The sequence below is a fragment of the Panulirus ornatus genome, chromosome 31, assembly GCF_036320965.1.
Source record: "Panulirus ornatus isolate Po-2019 chromosome 31, ASM3632096v1, whole genome shotgun sequence".
Taxonomy (NCBI): domain Eukaryota; kingdom Metazoa; phylum Arthropoda; class Malacostraca; order Decapoda; family Palinuridae; genus Panulirus; species Panulirus ornatus.
In genome coordinates, this window is record NC_092254.1 from 15,877,501 (window position 1) to 15,901,007 (window position 23,507).

At 43.4% G+C, this 23,507-nt stretch overlaps 1 protein-coding gene across 1 annotated transcript in view; it reads left to right on the plus strand.

Moving 5' to 3' along the window:
* The window catches only part of LOC139758841 (uncharacterized), a 557,798-nt gene that overhangs the window by 149,455 nt on the left and 384,836 nt on the right, over positions 1-23,507 (plus strand). The window lies entirely within an intron of this gene.

Genomic DNA, 23,507 nt, shown 5'->3' on the forward strand with positions numbered 1-23,507 from the left:
TACAACGTCTAGACGACTTGCTTGATGTCGAGATGGTCCACAGTGATTTATAGATGGCCTCCGGCGGCGCCACAGGCAAAGCCTGACCTGTCGGACGCCCCCACTATCACCATTACACTACCGATCGCTGACTGTTGGTCAGCCTTGCAGCTCGTGTCTCCTCTGCTCTCTCTCCTCCTTGTACCAGCAGTGTCTTACTCTCCTCTGCTCTCACTTCTCTGCTTTCATTCCTTTACTCTTATTGACTCCAATCTACACAGACATCTCGGTTCTCGCATCACTAATCTGCTCTCCCCGCTCCTTCCTAATCCTATATATTGTGTTGCTGCTCCTGCTCTGCTGGGACTGGCACCAACCCGATCGTCTATATCTCGCCCTCACACCTCGTACACCAACTCAGCCAACTTTGGTCCTGACCCTCATAATGAGACCATAAGGCTAGTGTTTCAGCAGTTGGGGATCCAACTTCCACCTGCTCCCATTAACCGGGAGATGAGAGTGCGATGCCCAGCCCTTTATCAACGTTCATCTCCCCATCACTTTACTGAGCATATTCGACAGTATGGGCGGTTCGGTTGTATGGTGTTTACCCTCCGAGGGTTAGTGAAGGGTTTCACGTTAAAAGGTACGAGACGGAGGGTAAGCATAAGCCAATGAGAGGACCTGGACGTCCTGGCGGACCAATGAGGAAGTAGAAAGGTGGACCAATCCGGAGTGAGGACTTGGGGTGACACAGGACACGTATTAAGACACATTTTGATAATTTTTTTATCCGTAGATATCAAAAATCGGAAGGATTTCACTGTTGAACATTCTTCGTATATAATAATACCAACACGTTTCTAATATTCACTTTAGATATACATAAACCTTACGTTCGTTTCTGTCCAACGAAGTTTCTGTCTTGATTGATTGATTTTTGCCGGTAACCATAGCAAAATGTATTGTGCACCTCATGCTCATCCTGCCAGCGGTGGCGCAAAAGGATTGAGGGCCCGGTCTTCCTGGCTGTACGTTAATGCAGCCCACCATTCCTTAGTCGTTGTGCAGCCTGGTTAGCCAGACACATTAGCGTGGAAGATACTGATCCCTTCACCAAACTAGCGTGGAAGATATTGATCCCTTCACCACGCTAGCGTGGAAGATATTGATCCCTTCACCACGCTAGCGTGGAAGATACTGATCCCTTCACCACTCTGACGTGGAAGATACTGATCCCTTCACCACTCTGACGTGGAAGATACTGATCCCTTCACCAAACTAGCGTGGAAGATATTGATCCCTTCACCACGCTAGCGTGGAAGATACTGATCCCTTCACCACTCTGACGTGGAAGATACTGATCCCTTCACCACACTAGCGTGGAAGATACTGATCCCTTCACCACTCTGACGTGGAAGATACTGATCCCTTCACCACACTAGCGTGGAAGATATTGATCCCTTCAGCATACCAGCGTGGAAGATATTGATCCCTTCACCACACTAGCGTGGAAGATATTGATCCCTTCACCACACTAGCGTGGAAGATATTGATCCCTTCAGCATACCAGCGTGGAAGATGTTGATCCCTTACCACATTAGCATGGAAGATATTGATCCCTTCACCACACTAGCGTGGAAGATATTGATCTTTCACCACACTAACGTAGAAGATGTTGATCCCTTCACCACACTAGCGTGGAAGATAGTGATACCTTCACCACACTACCTATCGTGGAAGATAGGTAGTAGCATGGAAGATATTGACCCCTTCACCACACTATCGTGGAAGATATTGATCCCTTCACCACACTATCGTGGAAGATATTGATCCCTTCACCACACTATCGTGGAAGATATTGATCCCTTCACCACTCTAGCGTGGAAGATATCGATCCTTCTGCAGCAGCTAGTGTCATTAACGTTACCCCAGTATTTCCAAGGGATGTAATGGTGGTAATTATGATAATAGTAGATAATGGGTTATTGAATTGGCTGCAGCCAAAGGCTTGAGATATAAAGAGAAAATACTTACGGAGATAAACTGTGGCCGTAAAATGGCTGCGGATGCAAGATTACCGTAAACATTGCGTCATCTTTCTTATAATCATGGATGATAAGTTTCCTCAATATTGATTTTTTTCAGTATATATATATATATATATATATATATATATATATATATATATATATATATATATATATATATATTCACTGAGACAAGTCCAACCCATCAGCCCGACGAGCGTCCAATACCTTCTCAGGGCCATGAGCCAGACGAGTGTCCAGTACCTCCTCAGGACCATGAGCCAGACGAGTGTCTAGTACCTCCTCAGGACCATGAGCCAGACGAGTGTCCAGTACCTCCTCAGGACCATGAGCCAGACGAGTGTCCAGTACCTCCTCGGGACCATGAGCCAGACGAGTGTCCAGTACCTCCTCAGGACCATGAGCCAGACGAGTGTCCAGTACCTCCTCAGGACCATGAGCCAGACGAGTGTCCAGTACCTCCTCGGGACCATGAGCCAGACGAGTGTCCAGTACCTCCTCAGGACCATGAGCCAGACGAGTGTCCAGTACCTCCTCCGGACCATGAGCCAGACGAGTGTCCAGTACCTCCTCAGGACCATGAGCCAGACGAGTGTCCAGTACCTCCTCAGGACCATGAGCCAGACGAGTGTCCAGTACCTCCTCAGGACCATGAGCCAGACGAGTGTCCAGTACCTCCTCAGGACCATGAGCCAGACGAGTGTCCAGTACCTACTCAGGACCATGAGCCAGACGAGTGTCCAGTACCTCCTCAGGACCATGAGCCAGACGAGTGTCCAGCACCTCCTCAGGACCATGAGCCAGACGAGTGTCCAGCACCTCCTCAGGACCATGAGCCAGACGAGTGTCCAGCACCTCCTCAGGACCATGAGCCAGACGAGTGTCCAGCACCTCCTCCGGACCATGAGCCAGACGAGTGTCCAGTACCTCCTCAGGACCATGAGCCAGACGAGTGTCCAGTACCTCTCAGGACCATGAGCCAGACGAGTGTCCAGTACCTCCTCATTAAAAAAGAAAAAAAGGGAGCGGGGGGCTGGAAATCCTCCCCTCTCTTTTTTTTTTTTTCAATTTTCCAAAAGAAGGAACAGAGAAGGGGGCCAGGTGAGGATATTCCCTCAAAGGCCCAGTCCTCTGTTTTTAACGCTACCTCGCTAACGCGGGAAATGGCGAATAGTTTGAAAGAAAGAAATATATATATATATATATATATATATATATATATATATATATATATATATATATATATATATTTTTTCCAAAAGAAGGAACAGAGGAGAGGGCCAGGTGAGGATATTCCCTCAAAGGCCCAGTCCCCTGTTCTTAACGCTACCTCGCTATCGCGGGAAATGGCGAATAGTGTGAAGAAGAATATATATATATATGTATATATATATATATATATATATATATATATATATATATATATATATATATATATATATTTATATATATATATATATATATATATATATATATATATTTATATATATATATATATATATTTATATATATATATATATTTATATATATATATATATTTATATATATATATATATATATATATATATATATATATATATATAAATATATATATATATATATATATATATATATATATATATATATATATATATATATATATATATATATATATATATATATATTTATATATATATTTATATATATATTTATATATATATTTATATATATATTTATATATATATATATATATATATATATATATATATATATATATATATATATATATATATATATATATATATATTGCTAGAGATCACAGTGGTGGGCGTTATCTGGTATATGCATATAACCGCGAGAAAAATGAAGCAAGGTAAGTTCCCAAGTGCACTTCCGTGTAATGATCATATCGTCAGGGGAGAAGGAAGAATGAGATGAAAGACGTGTGTATATATATATGTATATATATATATATATATATATATATATATATATATATATATATATATATATATATATATATATATATAATTCATTATACATAATCGCCGTTTCCCGCGTCAGCGAGGCAGCGCCAGGAAACATGAAGAATGGCCCATCCACTCATATACACATATTTATACATTAACGCACACAAACGCACATGCACATACATATACATAAACATAAGCAGACATTACATACATACACATGTACATATTTATACTTGCTTGCCTTCAACCATTTCTGTCGCTACCTCGCCCCACAGGAAGACAGCATTATTATCCACTGCTTCAGTACAGATGGTCTCTAGCTGTCATGTGTAATGCACCAAAACCACATATCATGAATTAATACCTAAAGACGTTAAACACGATACAATCGTGACTTGGGGTGGTATGACCTTTGACCTAAATCTGGAAGGCCAGGTCAAGGGTGCAAGCCGTCGTTATTGCCGTCGTGCACAAGGGTCGAACCGTCGTGCTTGATGACTGATTTTTGCCACAAGAGCGGCGAATTCGTCGTACAGCTCTTACCCATCCTGTAGACAGTGGCGCAGATTAGGTTACAGATTGCACAAAAGGTCCAGGGACTGAGCCTCAGTGACTGAAGTACATCATAAGTAACAGTATAAAAAAAAATGTTATGATAGATTGGGTGGTAGCACATGATTTATCCAGTACCTTACTTCGTAAGTGAACTGTTTACTAACAGAGAACAACAGGATACTTGTCGCGTTTCTGAAGTAGAACGTTCATGCCTTGGATGAAAAGCTAACGCGTATCTTGTGATGTTCGGTAGGAATTTACAAGACTGAAGTAAAGAATGTGGCAGGGTGTGGGAGTAACTTTGCTGGACAGGAGGGGCAAATTTCCATGAGCATCTGTAGCCCAGCCAGAGTATATGGTATTCGATGTTCCTGCGTGTAGGACATTGAACAACATGGGGCTGAGTACACCACCCTGCGGGGCATCCAGTTAATGCTCTTCGATTTCACTTTTGTGTCCGTGAAACGGGACAGATGACTTTCAGGTGAACAGGTAGCCAGAGATTCAGTTCAGAAAACCAGCCCCATATGTCCATTGATCATACAGGATTATGTGTCGAATGGCAATATCAAAAGAGGCCTTAACGTCAAGGAAATGCACTCAGATTGAATAGTTATGAAGATGTTAATGTAGTGGTGCACACACTTTTTGTGCATACAGCCATGTAGATTGGGAGTCACTCGTCACTCTGTCCTATTTAGAAGACGAATGAGCGCCATCCTTTCAGAGGTTTCACATAAACAACATGTCAAGGATATAAGCAGGTCTAAAGGCATCAGGATGGTTGGGTTTGGGTATTGGAGTGATAAGGTAATTCGTGTAGGAAGCAGATAGAACTCTTGTCTCATAGCCATGTCATGTCGTGCAAGGGGTTTGCCTGGTACGATGCGTTGGAGGATTCTTAGAATTTCATCGGTGATGCCGACTCTCGTTGGGACATAGCTTAGCCTTTATCAGGGCTGTGCCAAGTTCATATTTAGTGAATTGGGTGTTACAATCATGTTTTGTGTCCAGCGGTAGAATAGCAACACTAGACGTAGTGACCTGGGTGGTAAGTAGTTCGTAGGCTCTTTGTGTTGTTTGGATGAAAGACTTGACTGGTTCCTTACTATTAATTTTGCTTGTATCTTTCCACGCCTTGAATTTATGTATTCAGTATATTAACAAATATTTCTCAGCCAGATTGTGTTAGTTAGGTCATGCGCTGCTGGGCAGTTGTTAGAGCAGATTGGAACAGGTTCTGTGTTTCTGGTGAGCTTGATTGCTTATATGCTCGTTCGGTTTTCCTTGCAAGATACTTAAATATTTTGATATGTGAATCATTATTTGAAGCATGATATCCGTTTGGGTTAGGCTGGGTTGTGTTAGTGGCTTTGCTGGTTAGGTTTTACTGGGTCGTTATGAAACTGCTCCATAGAACTAGGCTGGTAGAACTCGTACCAGCTGGACATGCGGGAAATAAAGCACAGGGACACTGAACAGCAGGACTTGTGAGCCGTCTTTGTGAGCCGTCTTCGTTTGGACTTCCCCTTCCAGGGAGGATGGTATTGGAAATGTAATTCTGGTGATCACTGAGCATATCATGATTAATGGTGAAAGAGTATTTAGCATGGGAGATGATGAAGCCGACACATAAATCGAAGACCCCGGCAACAACATGAGTAATCTTTAGGTCCCCGTCGAACTGTACATTATCAAGTGAATTGAAGCATTAATAGCTGCTGCCACTTTGGGTCGGTATGGTTGGAAGTACCAGTTAATGTGTCTAGTTTTATTTTTCCTTAATATGAGAGTTTACATAAGTTTACATGAGAGAGACAGACAACAGGAGGCCTGATTGGCCCACAACTGAGTTGTCTGATAAAAGAAACAAAGTTTAACGTGACTAGAAAATGTAATTCCGCTCAATAGTTTAAGCTATCACCGACTCTCCGCTGCTGCATATTAGCCTTCTATTGTCCCTATTATCGCTGTCGTTTATACAGTTTGCGTGAGAAGTTTTTCTCAGTATACCTAAATTTGTAAAATATTTGTCTAAATAGCTTATTCCAGTAGCTGACGGTAGCTTATTCCAGGGCTCAACACACCTATAGGAAAAGAAGCCATTGTCCCACGTCCGCACAACATCTTTTAGCTTAGGGTTTTATCCCATTGTTCTGGTAAGCGTAGTTTCTTTAATTTCGAAAATATGTTCGTGATTTACTTTATCGAACTTGTTCAGACTTTCGAACACTTTTTTTAAGGGAAAGAGAACCAGTCGTTTTAGCCTCTCTTCGTAGGCCAGATTTCTAAAGGTTAGGATCAATTTTGTCGCGCGTCTTTGTACTTGCTTTAATTTTTCCTCTTTTTTATAGTTTGTGGACCGAAAATGGACTGCATATTCAAATCGTGGTCTTACTAGATAATTATAAAATGTGAGAATTCTCTCTGGTTTCTTGTAATCTATGTTCCTGGCTATAAAACCTAACATTTGGTTGCCTTCTTTACTTGCTTTACTTGACAATTTTTAGTGTATTTTAGATCGTTTAGTTGCTAATGACATCTCTAAGGTCCTTTTCTTCACTTACTTTAGTTAGAGAGTTTCCCAATAGCTTGTAGTCATAACGTATATTCTTGTCTCCAAAGTGCATAGCTTTACGCTTGTCTACATTAAACTTCATTTGCCTTCTGTCTGACCACTCTGCTAGTAAGATAAGATCTCCTTGAATCATTTTGCAGTCCCGCCCGTTTACAGTTCTACCTCGGAATTTCGTATCGTCAGCAAATTTAGTGATCTTAAATATGAGACCAAGTTCTAGGTTATTAATGTTTATTATGAAAAGAATTGGGCCCAGGACCGACCCCTGTGGCACACCACTCGTTACGTCCAGCCAGACTGAGGCTTCGCCGTTTAATACTACACGCTGCTTTCTTCCGGTAAGCCAGTCTTTGATCCATGTACAAAGTTCTTCGCCGATTCCGTGTGCTTTGAGTTTATGTAAAAGTCTCTTTTGAGCTACTTTATCGAAAACCTTTTGGAAATCTAGATATACTATACCAGACGGTGCTTTTTTCGTCCCAGTTCTGATACATATCATTAAAAAAATTCCTGCAAATTTGTTAGGCAGGATCTCATATTGTGGAAACCGTATTGGTTGTCCGATATAACTTTGTGATCTAGAAACGAGACAATTTTGTCTCATTATTTTTTCCATCGTTTAGAGTTTGGTTTGAGATGTTACATCCCTGCTGGATGTCTCTCGCTCAGCAGGGAAGGTAGGGTTCAGGTTGGAGTTGCACCCCCGACACACACTACCCCCATTTTGTTGTATCTAGACTGAAAGTATTTTTTTCAGACATCCACTGTGATGACATTTAAGCCTAGCCACAGAAGCTTCTGGGAATATTACCAGCCATTCCAACAGGCTCAAAATACTTGTATATGGTGTTTCGTAGTACTGCTCTATTTTTCTATCTCTAATATTCTTGAGGAGAAAGAATACGACCACGGATCTCCTGCGTGTCTTGAAAGTCGACAAAGAGGTATGGGAGCGGTGGATCGGGGGCCTGGAAATGCATCCCTGCTGTATTATCACTCTCTAAAAGTAGGAACAGAAGATGCCAAGCTCATAAGGCTGTATCCCTCCTGAAGCTGCCTCGTTGAGGCGGGGTAAACATAAACAGGTTTTAAGAAAGAAATCATTCTAGATTTTTTTCATACTTGGGTGCCGTTTTCCGCGTTAACAAGGTAGAGCTAACTAAGGGCGCAGTTGCTCACATCCATTCCTTCCTTCTTGATGTACGGTTTATATCTTTAGTGTTGTTAAGCTGAGTGGTTTGTGAGTGTCTTTCCTGGAGTGGTAACTGCGTGGGTAACTTTATTGTTGGATATGTTTTTCGTGATCTGCTATTAGTCACAAATGCTTAGGGAGAACTGTCGCACTCGGAAGTTGAAAGGAAAGTAAGGTGAGGTAAGTGAGGTAAAGTGAATGTAGGTTTGGTAAGGAAAAGTGAGGTAAGGTAAGGTAAGGTGGGATGAAATAAGTTAAAGTTAGGTAAGGTAAGTAAAGTTAAAGTTAGGGTAAAGGAAGGTGGATTAAAGTAAAATAAGTTAAAGTAAGGTAGGGTGGGGTAAAGTAAGGTAAAGTAAGTGAGGTTAGAATTAGGCGCGGTAAGGTAAGATGGGGGTAAGGTAATGTGTGATAAAGTAAGTTAAGGTAAGGTTAGTTGAAGTAAGGTAAGTTAAAGTTAGCTAAAGTAAGATAAGGTAAAGTGATGAGTAAGATCTTGCCGGGGACATGATGTGTAGCGTGTTGGCCACAGACCTCATCAGAATAACATGTAATTAACCCCTTGAGCATGACGGTACGACTCTTGAGCTGGGTGTTACGACCTTTGAGCATGATAACTTGGCCATCGTGCTCGAGGGTCGTACCGTCTTGCTCGAGAATCGTACCATCATGCTCAAGGGTCGTACCGTCGTGTTGTATGAGTGTGGTATGCTGTCTTGGGAAAGGTGCAGCCGGGGGACATGGTGGTAGAGGGTGTGGTATGTTGTTTAAGGAGAGGTGGACTTGGGCGTGGGACATTGTGGTCGGTGTTGGTGGGTGCTGTCCATACTGGTGGAGGGAGGTCACTGGCTGCAGGGGTGTGGCACGCATCCTTCTGGTAAACCTACACAGATGAACTTCACTCTATTCGAAGATGAATGAAATTAATATTGATTCAGGGATAACTGTACCTTCCTGTATATTCTTATAATTTGTAGTGATTGTCTTTTCTGGAAGGAAGGTCGAGCTGCCCATTTTACTCTTTCCTTTTTCCATCACAATTACACCTTCCTTCATTCTCAGATGAAGTGACATGATCCTTGGTAGGCATGTGGATTTGGTTCACAACAGTGAGACACCCAATTTTCTTATTAGATTTAGGACCCTTGATGGTTTTGGACTGTCATCAACCTGGTTTTTGAATACTGATTCTGACGAGTTGTTTGATACATACCGCACACTTAGACCTGCAGCATTGCCGAAACTACAAAAACAGTAATGAAGTGCCTTGGCTTTGTACTTAACCGAGAGGAGCTCAAATTTCTCCTTGAAGGCACGAGGACTCGGAATACAGTCCTAAGAATGCTACCAGAGCACGTGACCGCAGTCTTGCTGATGATTCAAGGCCTCGCTCCTATACGGAAGACTTTGAGCTCTGGTCAGTACAGTGAAAAGCTGCTGTTAAGTACCCTTGGCCCACCAGGTACATCTAGGTTCTAGTATTGCATCTTATTTTCAGTACTTGTAAATGGTGGTGATCACGATGTAGAATTAACGTAGTGAGAACGAATTGTGATATTCATGTTATGGTAAATTGATTTGTCTCACATACATTGGTTAAACCTTTCCCTAACCTATGTAGTTCCACTTTATAGTTATATCCATCCAAAAATGAAATCAGTGTAACATTTATTATGGTATATGATTGATAACGTCTCAACCAATTGATAGATTAAGATATCATGAAATCAGGGCTACTAGTGCGAGGCCACACCAATGGGCTTCTCTCAAAACCCTTCATCCGTGTTGTCATTTTATTTCACACAACATTTGGTAAGATCATTTTATTGTCGTGTGTATAAGCAAGGCGTTCTATTGTTCCTTTACTCAGTCAGGCTGTTAGAGGCCCGTAGGTTTACATATCCTCCACAACCTGGTTAGTTTGGCACACTATGTAGGTACTGGTCCAGGATCTTCTCACATGTATCTCCTGACTTAGAAGTGGCAAGATTCAAAGCTACGCTGCGTGTATTATCGTTTGCTCCTGACGGGATCGCTCATTTCTTTTAATTTCTCGTATGAGTATTATATAGTCGAAATTCCATGGGTGTTATTGACTTCAGAACAGCTTGTGACCACTTTGGGTCATGATTCAAAGCACCTCGAGGAAAAGTCAGTAACATATGTGACACCAGGCGGACGTGTCGAATTGGCAGCCACTGGTTGGTATCAGATGGTTCCTCCAGGGAGACCTCTACATAGGCCCCTGGAGTGTACACCCTCTGTTGTACCTCACTGAGGGTCGAGTTCTCAGGTTCACACACACACACACACCACTAACCTGACTTCACTCTAAGTACAGATAAACATGAGTAGACGGATGTGTTGGTCACATTGCCTTGCCCTCCGAGGCGTGTTGGACAGGTCACCACATATTCTTAGGCGAAGTCTTGAATCTTGTCAGCTTTAATCAGTAGTTTCTGAGCTTCTTGATCGAAGTGTCAGGTCTAGATGTATATACGTTTTATCACAGTATAGGAAGAGATATGGCCCATCATACCGTAACGATGTTTTTTTCTATATGTTAAAATGGTAATTTGTAGGGAAGCATTTTTTTTTCTACTAGTCTAAAACAGTCATTGAGGATGTCTACATGGATCGTGCTGTCATCTAGTTTTCCTTGACTCATATATTTCTAGATTCCCCCTCCTCCTCCTCCTCCTCCTCCTCCTCCTCCTCCAGGTTGGCCCCAGAGAGGCTCGAACCTCGTGGCGCCTTTATAGGAACCGGTCCTCCGCAGGAGACAGTATCTAGAACTTAACCAAGCTTACAGACAGGGCCACGTTATAACAACTGCATGTATCATTTTGCAACATTTCATCAGTTGACGATGATTTTTCTGCGTACGTGATCTTTTGTGATCTGTTTTCTGTTTACGTTGCGTATTTGTGTTTCACAGGATTCTTTTCGAAAACGATTACGTAGGTTTCCACATCGTGATTTTTTTTTACCTCTAAAGATCACTCGCATCATTACTCTTAGTGGCTGGAAAGCTCTCAGGATCAAGACATGTATGAGATTAAAAAGTATGGATCAGTTCTCTAGTAACAGTGACATACGGTTACCGAAGTATGGCTTTCCATATATTTTGACAGGGAAGTTATTGAAGCAAATAACAAATATTATTTTTTTTTCGGAATTTCTCTAGAAATTATATGTGAGAACAGTACTGCCTCGTATTAGACTGTCTGTGCTGCTCGTTCGTATTTAGCAAACAATGAGCAGCGGTTTTTTTTTTTTTTTTGTATGATTTCACACACAAGAATAAACAGTTTATTGTTTCTACCGCATTACATATTCTCCCATGCTTGAGTGTTGCCTGTTACAAAATAAGAATTTGTCGGCGTCAACACTGCGTTACCCCTTGATGTTCTGTCATGGAAATGCGCACGTCAGTAAGTCAGGATTAATCCAAGAAATTTTGTTTACTTTTGCTTCCGCAAAGTGTGTGAAAGAAGAAAGTTAAGAGTAAATGTGAATAAGAGCAAGGTTATTAGGTACAGTAGGGTTGAGGGTCAATTCAATTGGGAGGTGAGTTTGAATGGAGAAAAACTGGAGGAAGTGAAGTGTTTTAGATATCTGGGAGTGGATCTGGCAGCGGATGGAACCATGGAAGCGGAAGTGGATCATAGGGTGGGGGGAGGGGGCGAAAATTCTGGGAGCCTTGAAGAATGTGTGGAAGTCGAGAACATTATCTCGGAAAGCAAAAATGGGTATGTTTGAAGGAATAGTGGTTCCAACAATGTTGTATGGTTGCGAGGCGTGGACTATGGATAGAGTTGTGCGCAGGAGGATGGATGTGCTGGAAATGAGATGTTTGAGGACAATGTGTGGTGTGAGGTGGTTTGATCGAGTAAGTAACGTAAGGGTAAGAGAGATGTGTGGAAATAAAAAGAGCGTGGTTGAGAGAGCAGAAGAGGGTGTTTTGAAATGGTTTGGTCACATGGAGAGAATGAGTGAGGAAAGATTGACCAAGAGGATATATGTGTCGGAGGTGGAGGGAACGAGGAGAAGAGGGAGACCAAATTGGAGGTGGAAAGATGGAGTGAAAAAGATTTTGTGTGATCGGGGCCTGAACATGCAGGAGGGTGAAAGGAGGGCAAGGAATAGAGTGAATTGGAGCGATGTGGTATACCGGGGTTGACGTGCTGTCAGTGGATTGAATCAGGGCATGTGAAGCGTCTGGGGTAAACCATGGAAGGCTGTGTAGGTATGTATATTTGCGTGTGTGGACGTATGTATATACATGTGTATGGGGGGTGGGTTTGGCCATTTCTTTCGTCTGTTTCCTTGCGCTACCTCGCAAACGCGGGAGACAGCGACAAAAAAAAAAAAAAAAAAAAATATTATTATTATTATTATTATTATTAGTAGTAGTAGTAGTAGTAGTAGTAGTACTAGTATTAGTAGTAGTCGTAGTAGTAGTAGTATTGTTACTGTTTTTATTATTATTATTATTATAAATATAGTAGTAGTAGTAGTAGTTGAAGTAGTCGTGATATGTAGTAGTATCACTCATTTTCACTATCCTGAGCAATAATATACCGTACCAGATCGCGTCAGACCCTTCGAAGAATCAGACCTTGACCTGTGCGCGGTAATCATGTGTAGTCAGCGTGTGTCAGGCGTCTGGCGGACTAAAGTGTCATCTGGGGCACCAGAGTCAAGTTCTGTGCGAGATATGATGACAGGGAGGTCAAGGGTGACCTTCTCACCGGAGATTACGCATTCACGAACAGGATGAGCTGGCCTTGTACATGACAAGCGTGGACGAGCAGGAGAGTCTTGTTGTGTGAGAGGAGGAGGTCCGCACGTAACATATTGTAGGTGGAAGGTATTAGAGTGTGAGCGTGTGTGGTGGTGTGGCCAGAGCTTCATTGACGTGGACAGCAGCCAGAAACTTCTTCCTGTTTTGCCCCACCCCTCCGACCTGTCGTATTTTTTTTCATTAAAATGCAGAGTTTCCACCTCCTCGGACATATTTACTATGATTGTTATTTTCTCCTTGCTGCTCAAATTTCTTCAGTCTTCTTCTCATGTTTCCCGTAAGGCATGTCATCTGTATAGACTGTGGTCCGTAACTGGAGGACACACAGGAGCGGCTCACTCCCGGAAACACTACGGTGGTTACCTCCGATACGAAATGACCGAGAATGTATCCATCCTACGCTAGACAAGTCTGATGGGTTGTACATACGCGAGGACTGGAGACGGAGCATTTGATCCTCAGAATAGTTTGGTAGCAACGTCCACATTGTGACCTCACCTGGCCTCACCTGCCTGGCTCGGTGAAGCTCAGTAGACCAACCAAACTAGGGTTTACATTTATGGTCATCCCCATTTACTTTCACTGTGAATTCATTAATGAATTTTCGTTAGTTCTATGTAGTGCAGTGTTTGGAGTTGGTGAGATCATTATATTAAAAAGTAAGGACGCGGTGAGTACAGTAAGAGAGAACAGATTTAATAGCATCCATGGCCCAAAGCTACTCAAGGCTCTGTATGCCGATATCACAAACGTAATAGTCCAGCAAATGCATGGATCCTCTGACGTGCTGCATTATATATATATATATATATATATATATATATATATATATATATATATATATATTACCAAACTCAGTCACCAGCTTCTGCAGTTTCTCACATGAATCAGCCACCAGCGCTGTATCATCAGCGAACAACAACTGACTCACTTCCCAAGCTCTCTCATCCACAACAGACTTCATGCTTGCCCCTCTTTCCAAAACTCTTGCATTCACCTCCCTAACAACCCCATCCATAAACAAATTAAACAACCATGGAGACATCACACACCCCTGCCGCAAACCTACATTCACTGAGAACCAATCACTTTCCTCTCTTCCTACACATACACATGCCTTATATCCTCGATAAAAACTTTTCACTGCTTCTAACAACTTGCTTCCCACACCATATATTCTTAATAATACCTTCCACAGAGCATCTCTATCAACTCTATCATATGCCTTCTCCAGATCCATAAATGCTACATACAAATCCATTTGCTTTTCTAAGTATTTCTCACATGCATTCTTCAAAGCAAACACCTGATCCACACATCCTCTACCACTTCTGAAACCACACTGCTCTTCCCCAATCTGGTGCTCTGTACATGCCTTCACCCTCTCAATCAGTACCCTCCCATATAATTTACCAGGAATACTCAACAAACTTATACCTCTGTAATTTGAGCACTCACTCTTATCCCCTTTGCCTTTGTATAATGGCACTATGCACGCATTCCGCCAATCCTCAGGCACCTCACCATGAGTCATACATACATTAAATAACCTTACCAACCAGTCAATAATACAGTCACCCCCTTTTTTAATAAATTCCACTGCAATACCATCCAAACCTGCTGCCTTGCCAGCTTTCATCTTCCGCAAAGCTTTTACTACCTCTTCTCTGTTTACCAATGTTGTATGGTTGCGAGGCGTGGGCTATGGATAGAGTTGTGCGCAGGAGGATGGATGTGCTGGAAATGAGATGTTTGAGGACAATGTGTGGTGTGAGGTGGTTTGATCGAGTAAGTAACGTAACGGTAAGAGAGATGCGTGGAAATAAAAAGAGCGTGGTTGAGAGAGCAGAAGAGGGTGTTTTGAAATGGTTTGGGCACATGGAGAGAATGAGTGAGGAAAGTTTGACCAAGAGGATATATGTGTCGGAGGTGGAGGGAACGAGGAAAAGTGGGAGACCAAATTGGAGGTGGAAAGATGGAGTGAAAAAGATTTTGTGTGATCGGGGCCTGAACATGCAGGAGGGTGAAAGGAGGGCAAGGAATAGAGTGAATTGGATCGATGTGGTATACCGGGGTTGACGTGCTCTCAGTGGGTTGAATCAGGGCATGTGAAGCGTCTGGGGTAAACCATGGAAAGCTGTGTAGGTATGTATATTTGCGTGTGTGGACGTATGTATATACATGTGTATGGGGGGTGGGTTTGGCCATTTCTTTCGTCTGTTTCCTTGCGCTACCTCGCAAACGCGGGAGACAGCGACAAAGCAAAAAGAAAAAAAAAAAAAAAAATATATATATATATATATATATATATATATATATATATATATATATATATATATATATATATATATATATATATATATTGGAAAGGATCACAATTTTGCGCGTGATCAAGATATTCCTATGAGTCCACGGGGAAAATGAAACACGAAAAGTTCCCAAGTGCACTTTCATGTAATAATCACATCATCAGGGGAGACACAAGAGAGGAATATAACAGTCAGTTGATATACATCGAAGAGACGAAGCTAGGACGCCATTTGGTAAACATGTGATTGTCCAAAAACATGTTTTCTTTATTCGTATATATATATATATATATATATATATATATATATATATATATATATATATATATATATATATATATATATATATATATATATATATATATATATATATATTATCCCTGGGGATAGGGGTAGGGAGCGGGAGGCCAGAAATCCTCCCCTCCTTGTATTTTCTTAACTTTCTAAAATGGGAAACAGAAGAAGGAGTCACGCGGGGAGTGCTCATCCTCCTCGAAGGCTCAGACTGGGGTGTCTAAATGTGTGTGGATGTAACCAAGATGTGAAAAAAGGAGAGATAGGTAGTATGTTTGAGGAAAGAACCTGGATGTTTTGGCTCTGAGTGAAACGAAGCTCAAGGGTAAAGGGGAAGAGTGGTTTGGGAATGTCTTGGGAGTAAAGTCAGGGGTTAGTGAGAGGACAAGAGCAAGGGAAGGAGTAGCAGTACTCCTGAAACAGGAGTTGTGGGAGTATGTGATAGAATGTAAGAAAGTAAATTCTCGATTAATATGGGTAAAACTGAAAGTTGATGGAGAGTGATGGGTGATTATTGGTGCATATGCACCTGGGCATGAGAAGAAAGATCATGAGAGGCAAGTGTTTTGGGAGCAGCTGAATGAGTGTGTTAGTGGTTTTGATGCACGAGACCGGGGTATAGTGATGGGTGATTTGAATGCAAAGGTGAGTAATGTGGCAGTTGAGGGAATAATTGGTATACATGGGGTGTTCAGTGTTGTAAATGGAAATGGTGAAGAGCTTGTAGATTTATGTGCCGAAAAAGGACTGGTGATTGGGAATACCTGGTTTAAAAAGCGAGATATACATAAGTATACGTATGTAAGTGGGAGACATGGCCAGAGAGCGTTATTGGATTACGTGTTAATTGACAGGCGCGCGAAAGAGAGACTTTTGGATGTTAATGTGCTGAGAGGTGCAACTGGAGGGATGTCTGATCATTATCTTGTGGAGGCTAAGGTGAAGATTTGTATGGGTTTTCAGAAAAGAAGAGTGAATGTTGGGGTGAAGAGGGTGGTGAGAGTAAGTGAGCTTGGGAAGGAGAATTGTGTGAGGAAGTACCAGGAGAGACTGAGTACAGAATGGAAAAAGGTGAGAACAATGGAAGTAAGTGGAGTGGGGGAGGAATGGGATGTATTTAGGGAATCAGTGATGGATTGCGCAAAAGATGCTTGTGGCATGAGAAGAGTGGGAGGTGGGTTGATTAGAAAGGGTAGTGAGTGGTGGGATGAAGAAGTAAGATTATTAGTGAAAGAGAAGAGAGAGGCATTTGGAAGATTTTGGCAGGGGAAAAATGAAATTGAGTGGGAGATGTATAAAAGAAAGAGACAGGAGGTCAAGAGAAAGGTGCAAGAGGTGAAAAAGAGGGCAAATTAGAGTTGGGGTGAGAGAGTATCATTAAATTTTAGGGAGAATAAAAAGATGTTCTGGAAGGAGGTAAATAAAGTGCGTAAGACAAGGGAGCAAATGGGAACTTCAGTGAAGGGTGCAAATGGGGAGGTAATAACAAGTAGTGGTGATGTGAGAAGGAGATGGAGTGAATATTTTGAAGGTTTGTTGAATGTGTTTGATGATAGAGTGGCAGATACAGGGTGTTTTGGTCGAGGTGGTGTGCAAAGTGAGAGGGTTAGGGAAAATGATTTGGTAAACAGAGAAGAGGTAGTAAAAGCTTTGCGGAAGATGAAAGCCGGCAAGGCAGCAGGTTTGGATGGTATTGCAGTGGAATTTATTAAAAAAGGGGGTAACTGTATTATTGACTGGTTGGTAAGGTTATTTGATATATGTATGACTCATGGTGAGGTGCCTGAGGATTGGCGGAATGCATGCATAGTGCCATTGTACAAAGGCAAAGGGGATAAGAGTGAGTGCTCAAATTACAGAGGTATAAGTTTGTTGAGTATTCCTGGTAAATTATATGGGAGGGTATTGATTGAGAGGGTGAAGGCATGTACAGAGCATCAGATTGGGGAAGAGCAGTGTGGTTTCAGAAGTGGTAGAGGATGTGTGGATCAGGTGTTTGCTTTGAAGAATGTATGTGAGAAATACTTAGAAAAGCAAATGGATTTGTATGTAGCATTTATGGATCTGGAGAAGGCATATGATAGAGTTGATAGAGATGCTCTGTGGAAGGTATTAAGAATATATGGTGTGGGAGGCAAGTTGTTAGAAGCAGTGAAAAAGTTTTTATCGAGGATGTAAGGCATGTGTATGTGTAGGAAGAGAGGAAAGTGATTGGTTCTCAGTGAATGTAGGTTTGCGGCAGGGGTGTGTGATGTCTCCATGGTTGTTTAATTTGTTTATGGATGGGGTTGTTAGGGAGGTAAATGCAAGAGTTTTGGAAAGAGGGGCAAGTATGAAGTCTGTTGTAGATGAGAGAGCTTGGGAAGTGAGTCAGTTGTTGTTCGCTGATGATACAGCGCTGGTGGCTGATTCATGTGAGAAACTGCAGAAGCTGGTGACTGAGTTTGGTAAAGTGTGTGAAAGAAGAAAGTTAAGAGTAAATGTGAATAAGAGCAAGGTTATTAGGTACAGTAGGGTTGAGGGTCAAGTCAATTGGGAGGTAAGTTTGAATGGAGAAAAACTGGAGGAAGTAAAGTGTTTTAGATATCTGGGAGTGGATCTGGCAGCGGATGGAACCATGGAAGCGGATGTGGATCATAGGGTGGGTGAGGGGGCAAAAATTCTGGAAGCCTTGAAGAATGTGTGGAAGTCGAGAACATTATCTCGGAAAGCAAAAATGGGTATGATTGAAGGAATAGTGGTTCCAACAATGTTGTATGGTTGCGAGGCGTGGGCTATGGATAGAGTTGTGCGCAGGAGGATGGATGTGCTGGAAATGAGATGTTTGAGGACAATGTGTGGTGTGAGGTGGTTTGATCGAGTAAGTAACGTAAGGGTAAGAGAGATGTGTGAAAATAAAAAGAGCGTGGTTGAGAGAACAGAAGAGGGTGTTTTGAAATGGTTTGGGCACATGGAGAGAATGAGTGAGGAAAGGTTGACCAAGAGGATATATGTGTCGGAGGTGGAGGGAACGAGGAGAAGTGGGAGACCAAATTGGAGGTGGAAAGATGGAGTGAAAAAGATTTTGTGTGATCGGGGCCTGAACATGCAGGAGGGTGAAAGGAGGGCAAGGAATAGAGTGAATTGGATCGATGTGGTATACCGGGGTTGACGTGCTGTCAGTGGATTGAATCAGGGCATGTGAAGCGTCTGGTGTAAACCATGGAAAGCTGTGTAGGTATGTATATTTTGCGTGTGTGGACGTATGTATATACATGTGTATGGGGGTGGTATTGGCCATTTCTTCGTCTGTTTCCTTGCGCTACCTCGCAAACGCGGGAGACAGCGACAAAGCAAAAAGAAAAAAAAAAAAATTATATATATATATATATATATATATATATATATATATATATATATGTGTGTGTGTGTGTGTGTGTGTGTGTGTGTGTGTGTGTGTGTGTGCGTGTTTGTGTTATACATAATCGCTGTTTCCGGGGTAGCGCCAGGAAACAGGCGAAGAATGGCCCATCCATTCATATACACATATATGTGCATAACGCCCACATACAACATATACATACATATACATATCAACATATACATATATATCCATACACATACGTAGACATCACATACAAACACTTGTACATATTCATACTTGCTTGCCTTCATCCATTCCTGTCACTACCCCGCCCCACAGGAAAAGAGCATCGCTATCCCTGCTTCAGCGAGGTAGCGCCAGGAATACAGACAAAAAGGCCCCATTCGTTTACACTCAGTCTCTAGCTGTCATGTGTAATGCTCCGAAACCACAGCTTCTTTTACACATCCAGGCCCCACAGACTTTTCCATGGTTTACCCAAGACGCTTCACATGCCCTGGCTCAGTCCAGTGACAGCCCGTCGACCCCGGTATACCACATCGTTCCAATTCACTCTGTTCCTTTGCAGAGAGAGAGAGAGAGAGAGAGAGAGAGAGAGAGAGAGAGAGAGAGAGAGAGAGAGAGGAGTCGAAAGCGGTCTGTCTTTTAAACTCTCCCAGGTTAGCTTCCAAACTTGACCCGCTTACCCTGCGCCGTGTTGTTGGTTCACTTTCCATCTTCTGTTCGTATTACTTTGGCTTTTGCACCTAAGAGGTGGCTGCTAGTGTGCCCTTACCAAGAACTAGATCACACAATACCCGGTAAGCTGTTGCTCCGCATGGTTATTGTGTGTCCGTTGGCAAGGGTGGGCCGTTTTGATAGCTGTTTCCATACACCTCGTAACTTTGGAACCCTCTACCATCTCATCCCTTTCTCAGTGTCTATGACGTGGCATATTTTAAAAGAATGATTTTCGCTTCCTCCAGAATTCATAAATACTTTATCTTGTCTGTTCTTTTTCCCTTTTATTAGCCTCTATGATTTACCGTAGATGCACACACACACTACAAAACTTTATGACCTTTGGTCCCGACCGGTGGACGTAGTTCTCTCCTGGGTGCTGCAGGAGCCTCATGAAGGACAGGAGGGACTTCTGGGGCAAGAAGTATGTGCATACAAAGCAGATAGGTAGACTACGGTGGCTGTGTAGGCCTACGGCCGTGGTATCATAGTAATATGATTTGGCGAGACCAATAGTGTAGTCTGGTGTGAGACGGAGATGTGGAGGTAGGGACCAGCCATGAGAATCGACGTACAGTAAGGTGAACAATGTACCACAGGTTGTGCAGGCGGTGGTGGGAGCAAGGGTAGAGAGGTGGGTGGGTGAAGCGTTTGCCCTGTACGTTTATCATGGCATCCGGGTCAGGGGAGGTTAGTGAAGCTACAAAACCACATTCTTGGTAACCTCCAGCTGGACTGACAAGGGTCGTTCATGGAGGCGGGGCCGAGATGGGTGGGGGTGGAGTGGGAGGTTGGGGTGGGACTGTCACGTCGTGACAACCCCGCCCCCACAGCCCATGGCCCCGCCTCCATGACCGACCCTTGTCAGCCAAGCTACGAGTTACCGAGAATGTGGTTTTGTAGCTTTACTTATCCCCTCTGACCCGGATGCCACGATAAAAGTACAGACCAAACACGTCGCCCGCACCACCACACCACCCCAGTAGGTAGTGGCATGAGTGTGGGGGGGTGGGGGTGGGGGGGAGAGATCGCGGGTGACGGTGTGTCATGACTGTTGGGGATGTGTGGGAGGAGCCTGGACAGCTGCCCCCACATCACCTGTTCTCGTGTTTTTTTTTTTTCTTCTTTTTTGACGGGGTTGTTTTGAGGCCATGTGTGCGTCTTGCCCTCTCCATGTGATGTGAAATACACCAATATTTATCCTTCATTACAGTACTTCCTGTTCCCGTCCGTATGTGTGTGTCTCCTCCATGGCTCCTCAGAACCTGTTAGATTGTATCTTATTTCCGAGATGCTGTTTCTGTTAGCTGGCGTCTTCTGTGTGTTCCTTTGTTATTATCCCAGTGAAATGAGTATCTTTCCTTCCCTTCCCCTGAACTTGCCCCGCTGCTCTCATCCGTGCCTGGCGGCCGGCGCCGACCGGTACAGGTGACGTGGCTGTTTCTCGCGGGGTGTGGACGTGCAGTTCTTCACATGAAGCGGGTGCCGGACTTGCCACAGAGGTCGGGCAGACATCAGGAAAAGACCAAAGGTGGCGTGCCGGCGAGCGTGACACGGAGGAACCATGAAGAGAGGCGCCCCCTGAGGATTACTGCCTTGTGAGGTGTAGGGAAATATGAGGAAGCAAGGAAGACCAGGCATGAGGAGAGAAGGAGAGGCAGTGAGGAACCAAGGAAGAATTAATGTTAACAAGGACGCGAAGCCGAGGGATGAGACAGTTGGGGAATGATCAGCAGCAGGGGTGTGGGCGAACATGCTCTCACCCTCACATGTGCTGACGGGGTGGGCTGCTCCACCCACCACGCACAGCTCAGACAAGGAGCAGCAACAAGCAGTTAATTGGCACCGTTATTGTGTTGAGTGTCGTGTCACCAGCATGGGTGAGGAGCTACCTACGTCATGTGCCGTGAGATCCGGATGACTTGACACCAGAGGAGTACTGCCTGTTACTCTAGGCCACACAAGAGCAATACTGCCCGCTACCCTGGGCCACACAAGAGCAATACTGCCTGTTACTCTAGGCCACACCAGAGGAATACTGCCCGCTACCCTGGGCCACACAAGAGCAATACTGCCCGCTACCCTGGGCCACACCAGAGGAATACTGCCTGCTACCCTGGGCCACACAAGAGCAATACTGCCTGCTACCCTTGGCCACACCAGAGGAATACTGCCCGCTACCCTTGGCCACACCAGAGGAATACTGCCCGCTACCCTGGGCCACACAAAAGCAATACTGCCCGCTACCCTGGGCCACACCAGAGGAATACTGCCTGCTACCCTGGGCCACACAAGAGCAATACTGCCCGCTACCCTGGGCCACACAAGAGCAATACTGCCCGCTACCATGGGCCACAACAGAGGAATACTGCCTGCTACCCTGGGCCACTCCAGAGGAATACTGCCTGCTACCCTGGGCCACACAAGAGCAATACTGCCCGCTACCCTGGGCCACACAAGAGCAATACTGCCCGCTACCATGGGCCACAACAGAGGAATACTGCCTGCTACCCTGGGCCACACTGGAGGAGTACTGCCTGCTACCCTGGGCCACACTACTGCCATACATCTCATGATGAATCTCATTTACCCGTTGTGAGGTAAAGGATTTGCCCAAGACCTCATAAGGTGAATTCACTCTTACTTCATCCCCGTTACTTCTGAACCACTTCTGAATTTTTGCGGAGGTATGACTTGGCTCTATTTTAATGGTTTTAAAATTCATGATTGAAAAAACTGATACACTAAATCATTCATATCCGATAATGTGTGCAACCTTAGCTACCAGACAAGTGCTATGTGGTTTCATCTGTATCTGTAATTACACTGTGTGTGATTTCATAACTTTGAGAATTAAGGTACTTTATTTAAGGTTTTTAAGTCAGCAGTCATCTAACACCGGAGATATTTTTGTGGGTTGCCGTTTATTTAAGTGCTGTCCATATATTGATTTGCTTTTTAAGTAATTGACATAGCTGAGCGTAATCAGGTATTACAAGGTATTTTATGTTAGCTGAGACGGTACGTGGAACTGAAAGCCCTAACCAAGGCCATCTCATTAACTCTCTCTCTCTCTCTCTCTCTCTCTCTCTCTCTCTCTCTCTCTCTCTCTCTCTCTCTCTCTCTCTCTCTCTCTCTCTCTCTCTCATATATATATATATATATATATATATATATATATATATATATATATATATATATATATATATATATATATATATAACCAGTCAGGTACCCGATTTATCGACCAACTCATACGGGAGGATGAATATCTGGGTTGGCTGTGGACACGACTGCCGCAACCAGGATTCGAACCAATATGTTCGTCCCCGGGCGGCCCGTGAATGCCATCGTTGTAAGGAGCGCTGACCGCTGTACAAGATTACCTTAAATGCACGCTGTTTATAAGTTTATCTTGGGTGTGTGTGTGTGTGCGTGCGTGGAGTGGTGCTGGTGGGAGGAGCAGGCTTGTGTCATTACTATTTGTGTGCTACGGGAAAAGTTTTACACTGGTGTTGCCCTTGTCAACCTTGTATATTTTGTGTTTTCTCGAATATATTGTGGGTCTCCACCGGTCTTATCCAGTTTAACTTAGCGTGACAATTGAGTGTCAGTTTCTGTAAGCAGTATGCGTCAGGAAACTGCAAATAGCTGTCTTTTATGTGGAGTTAGTAGTGCGGGACTTTAGACGTGTGGCAAGTGGTTC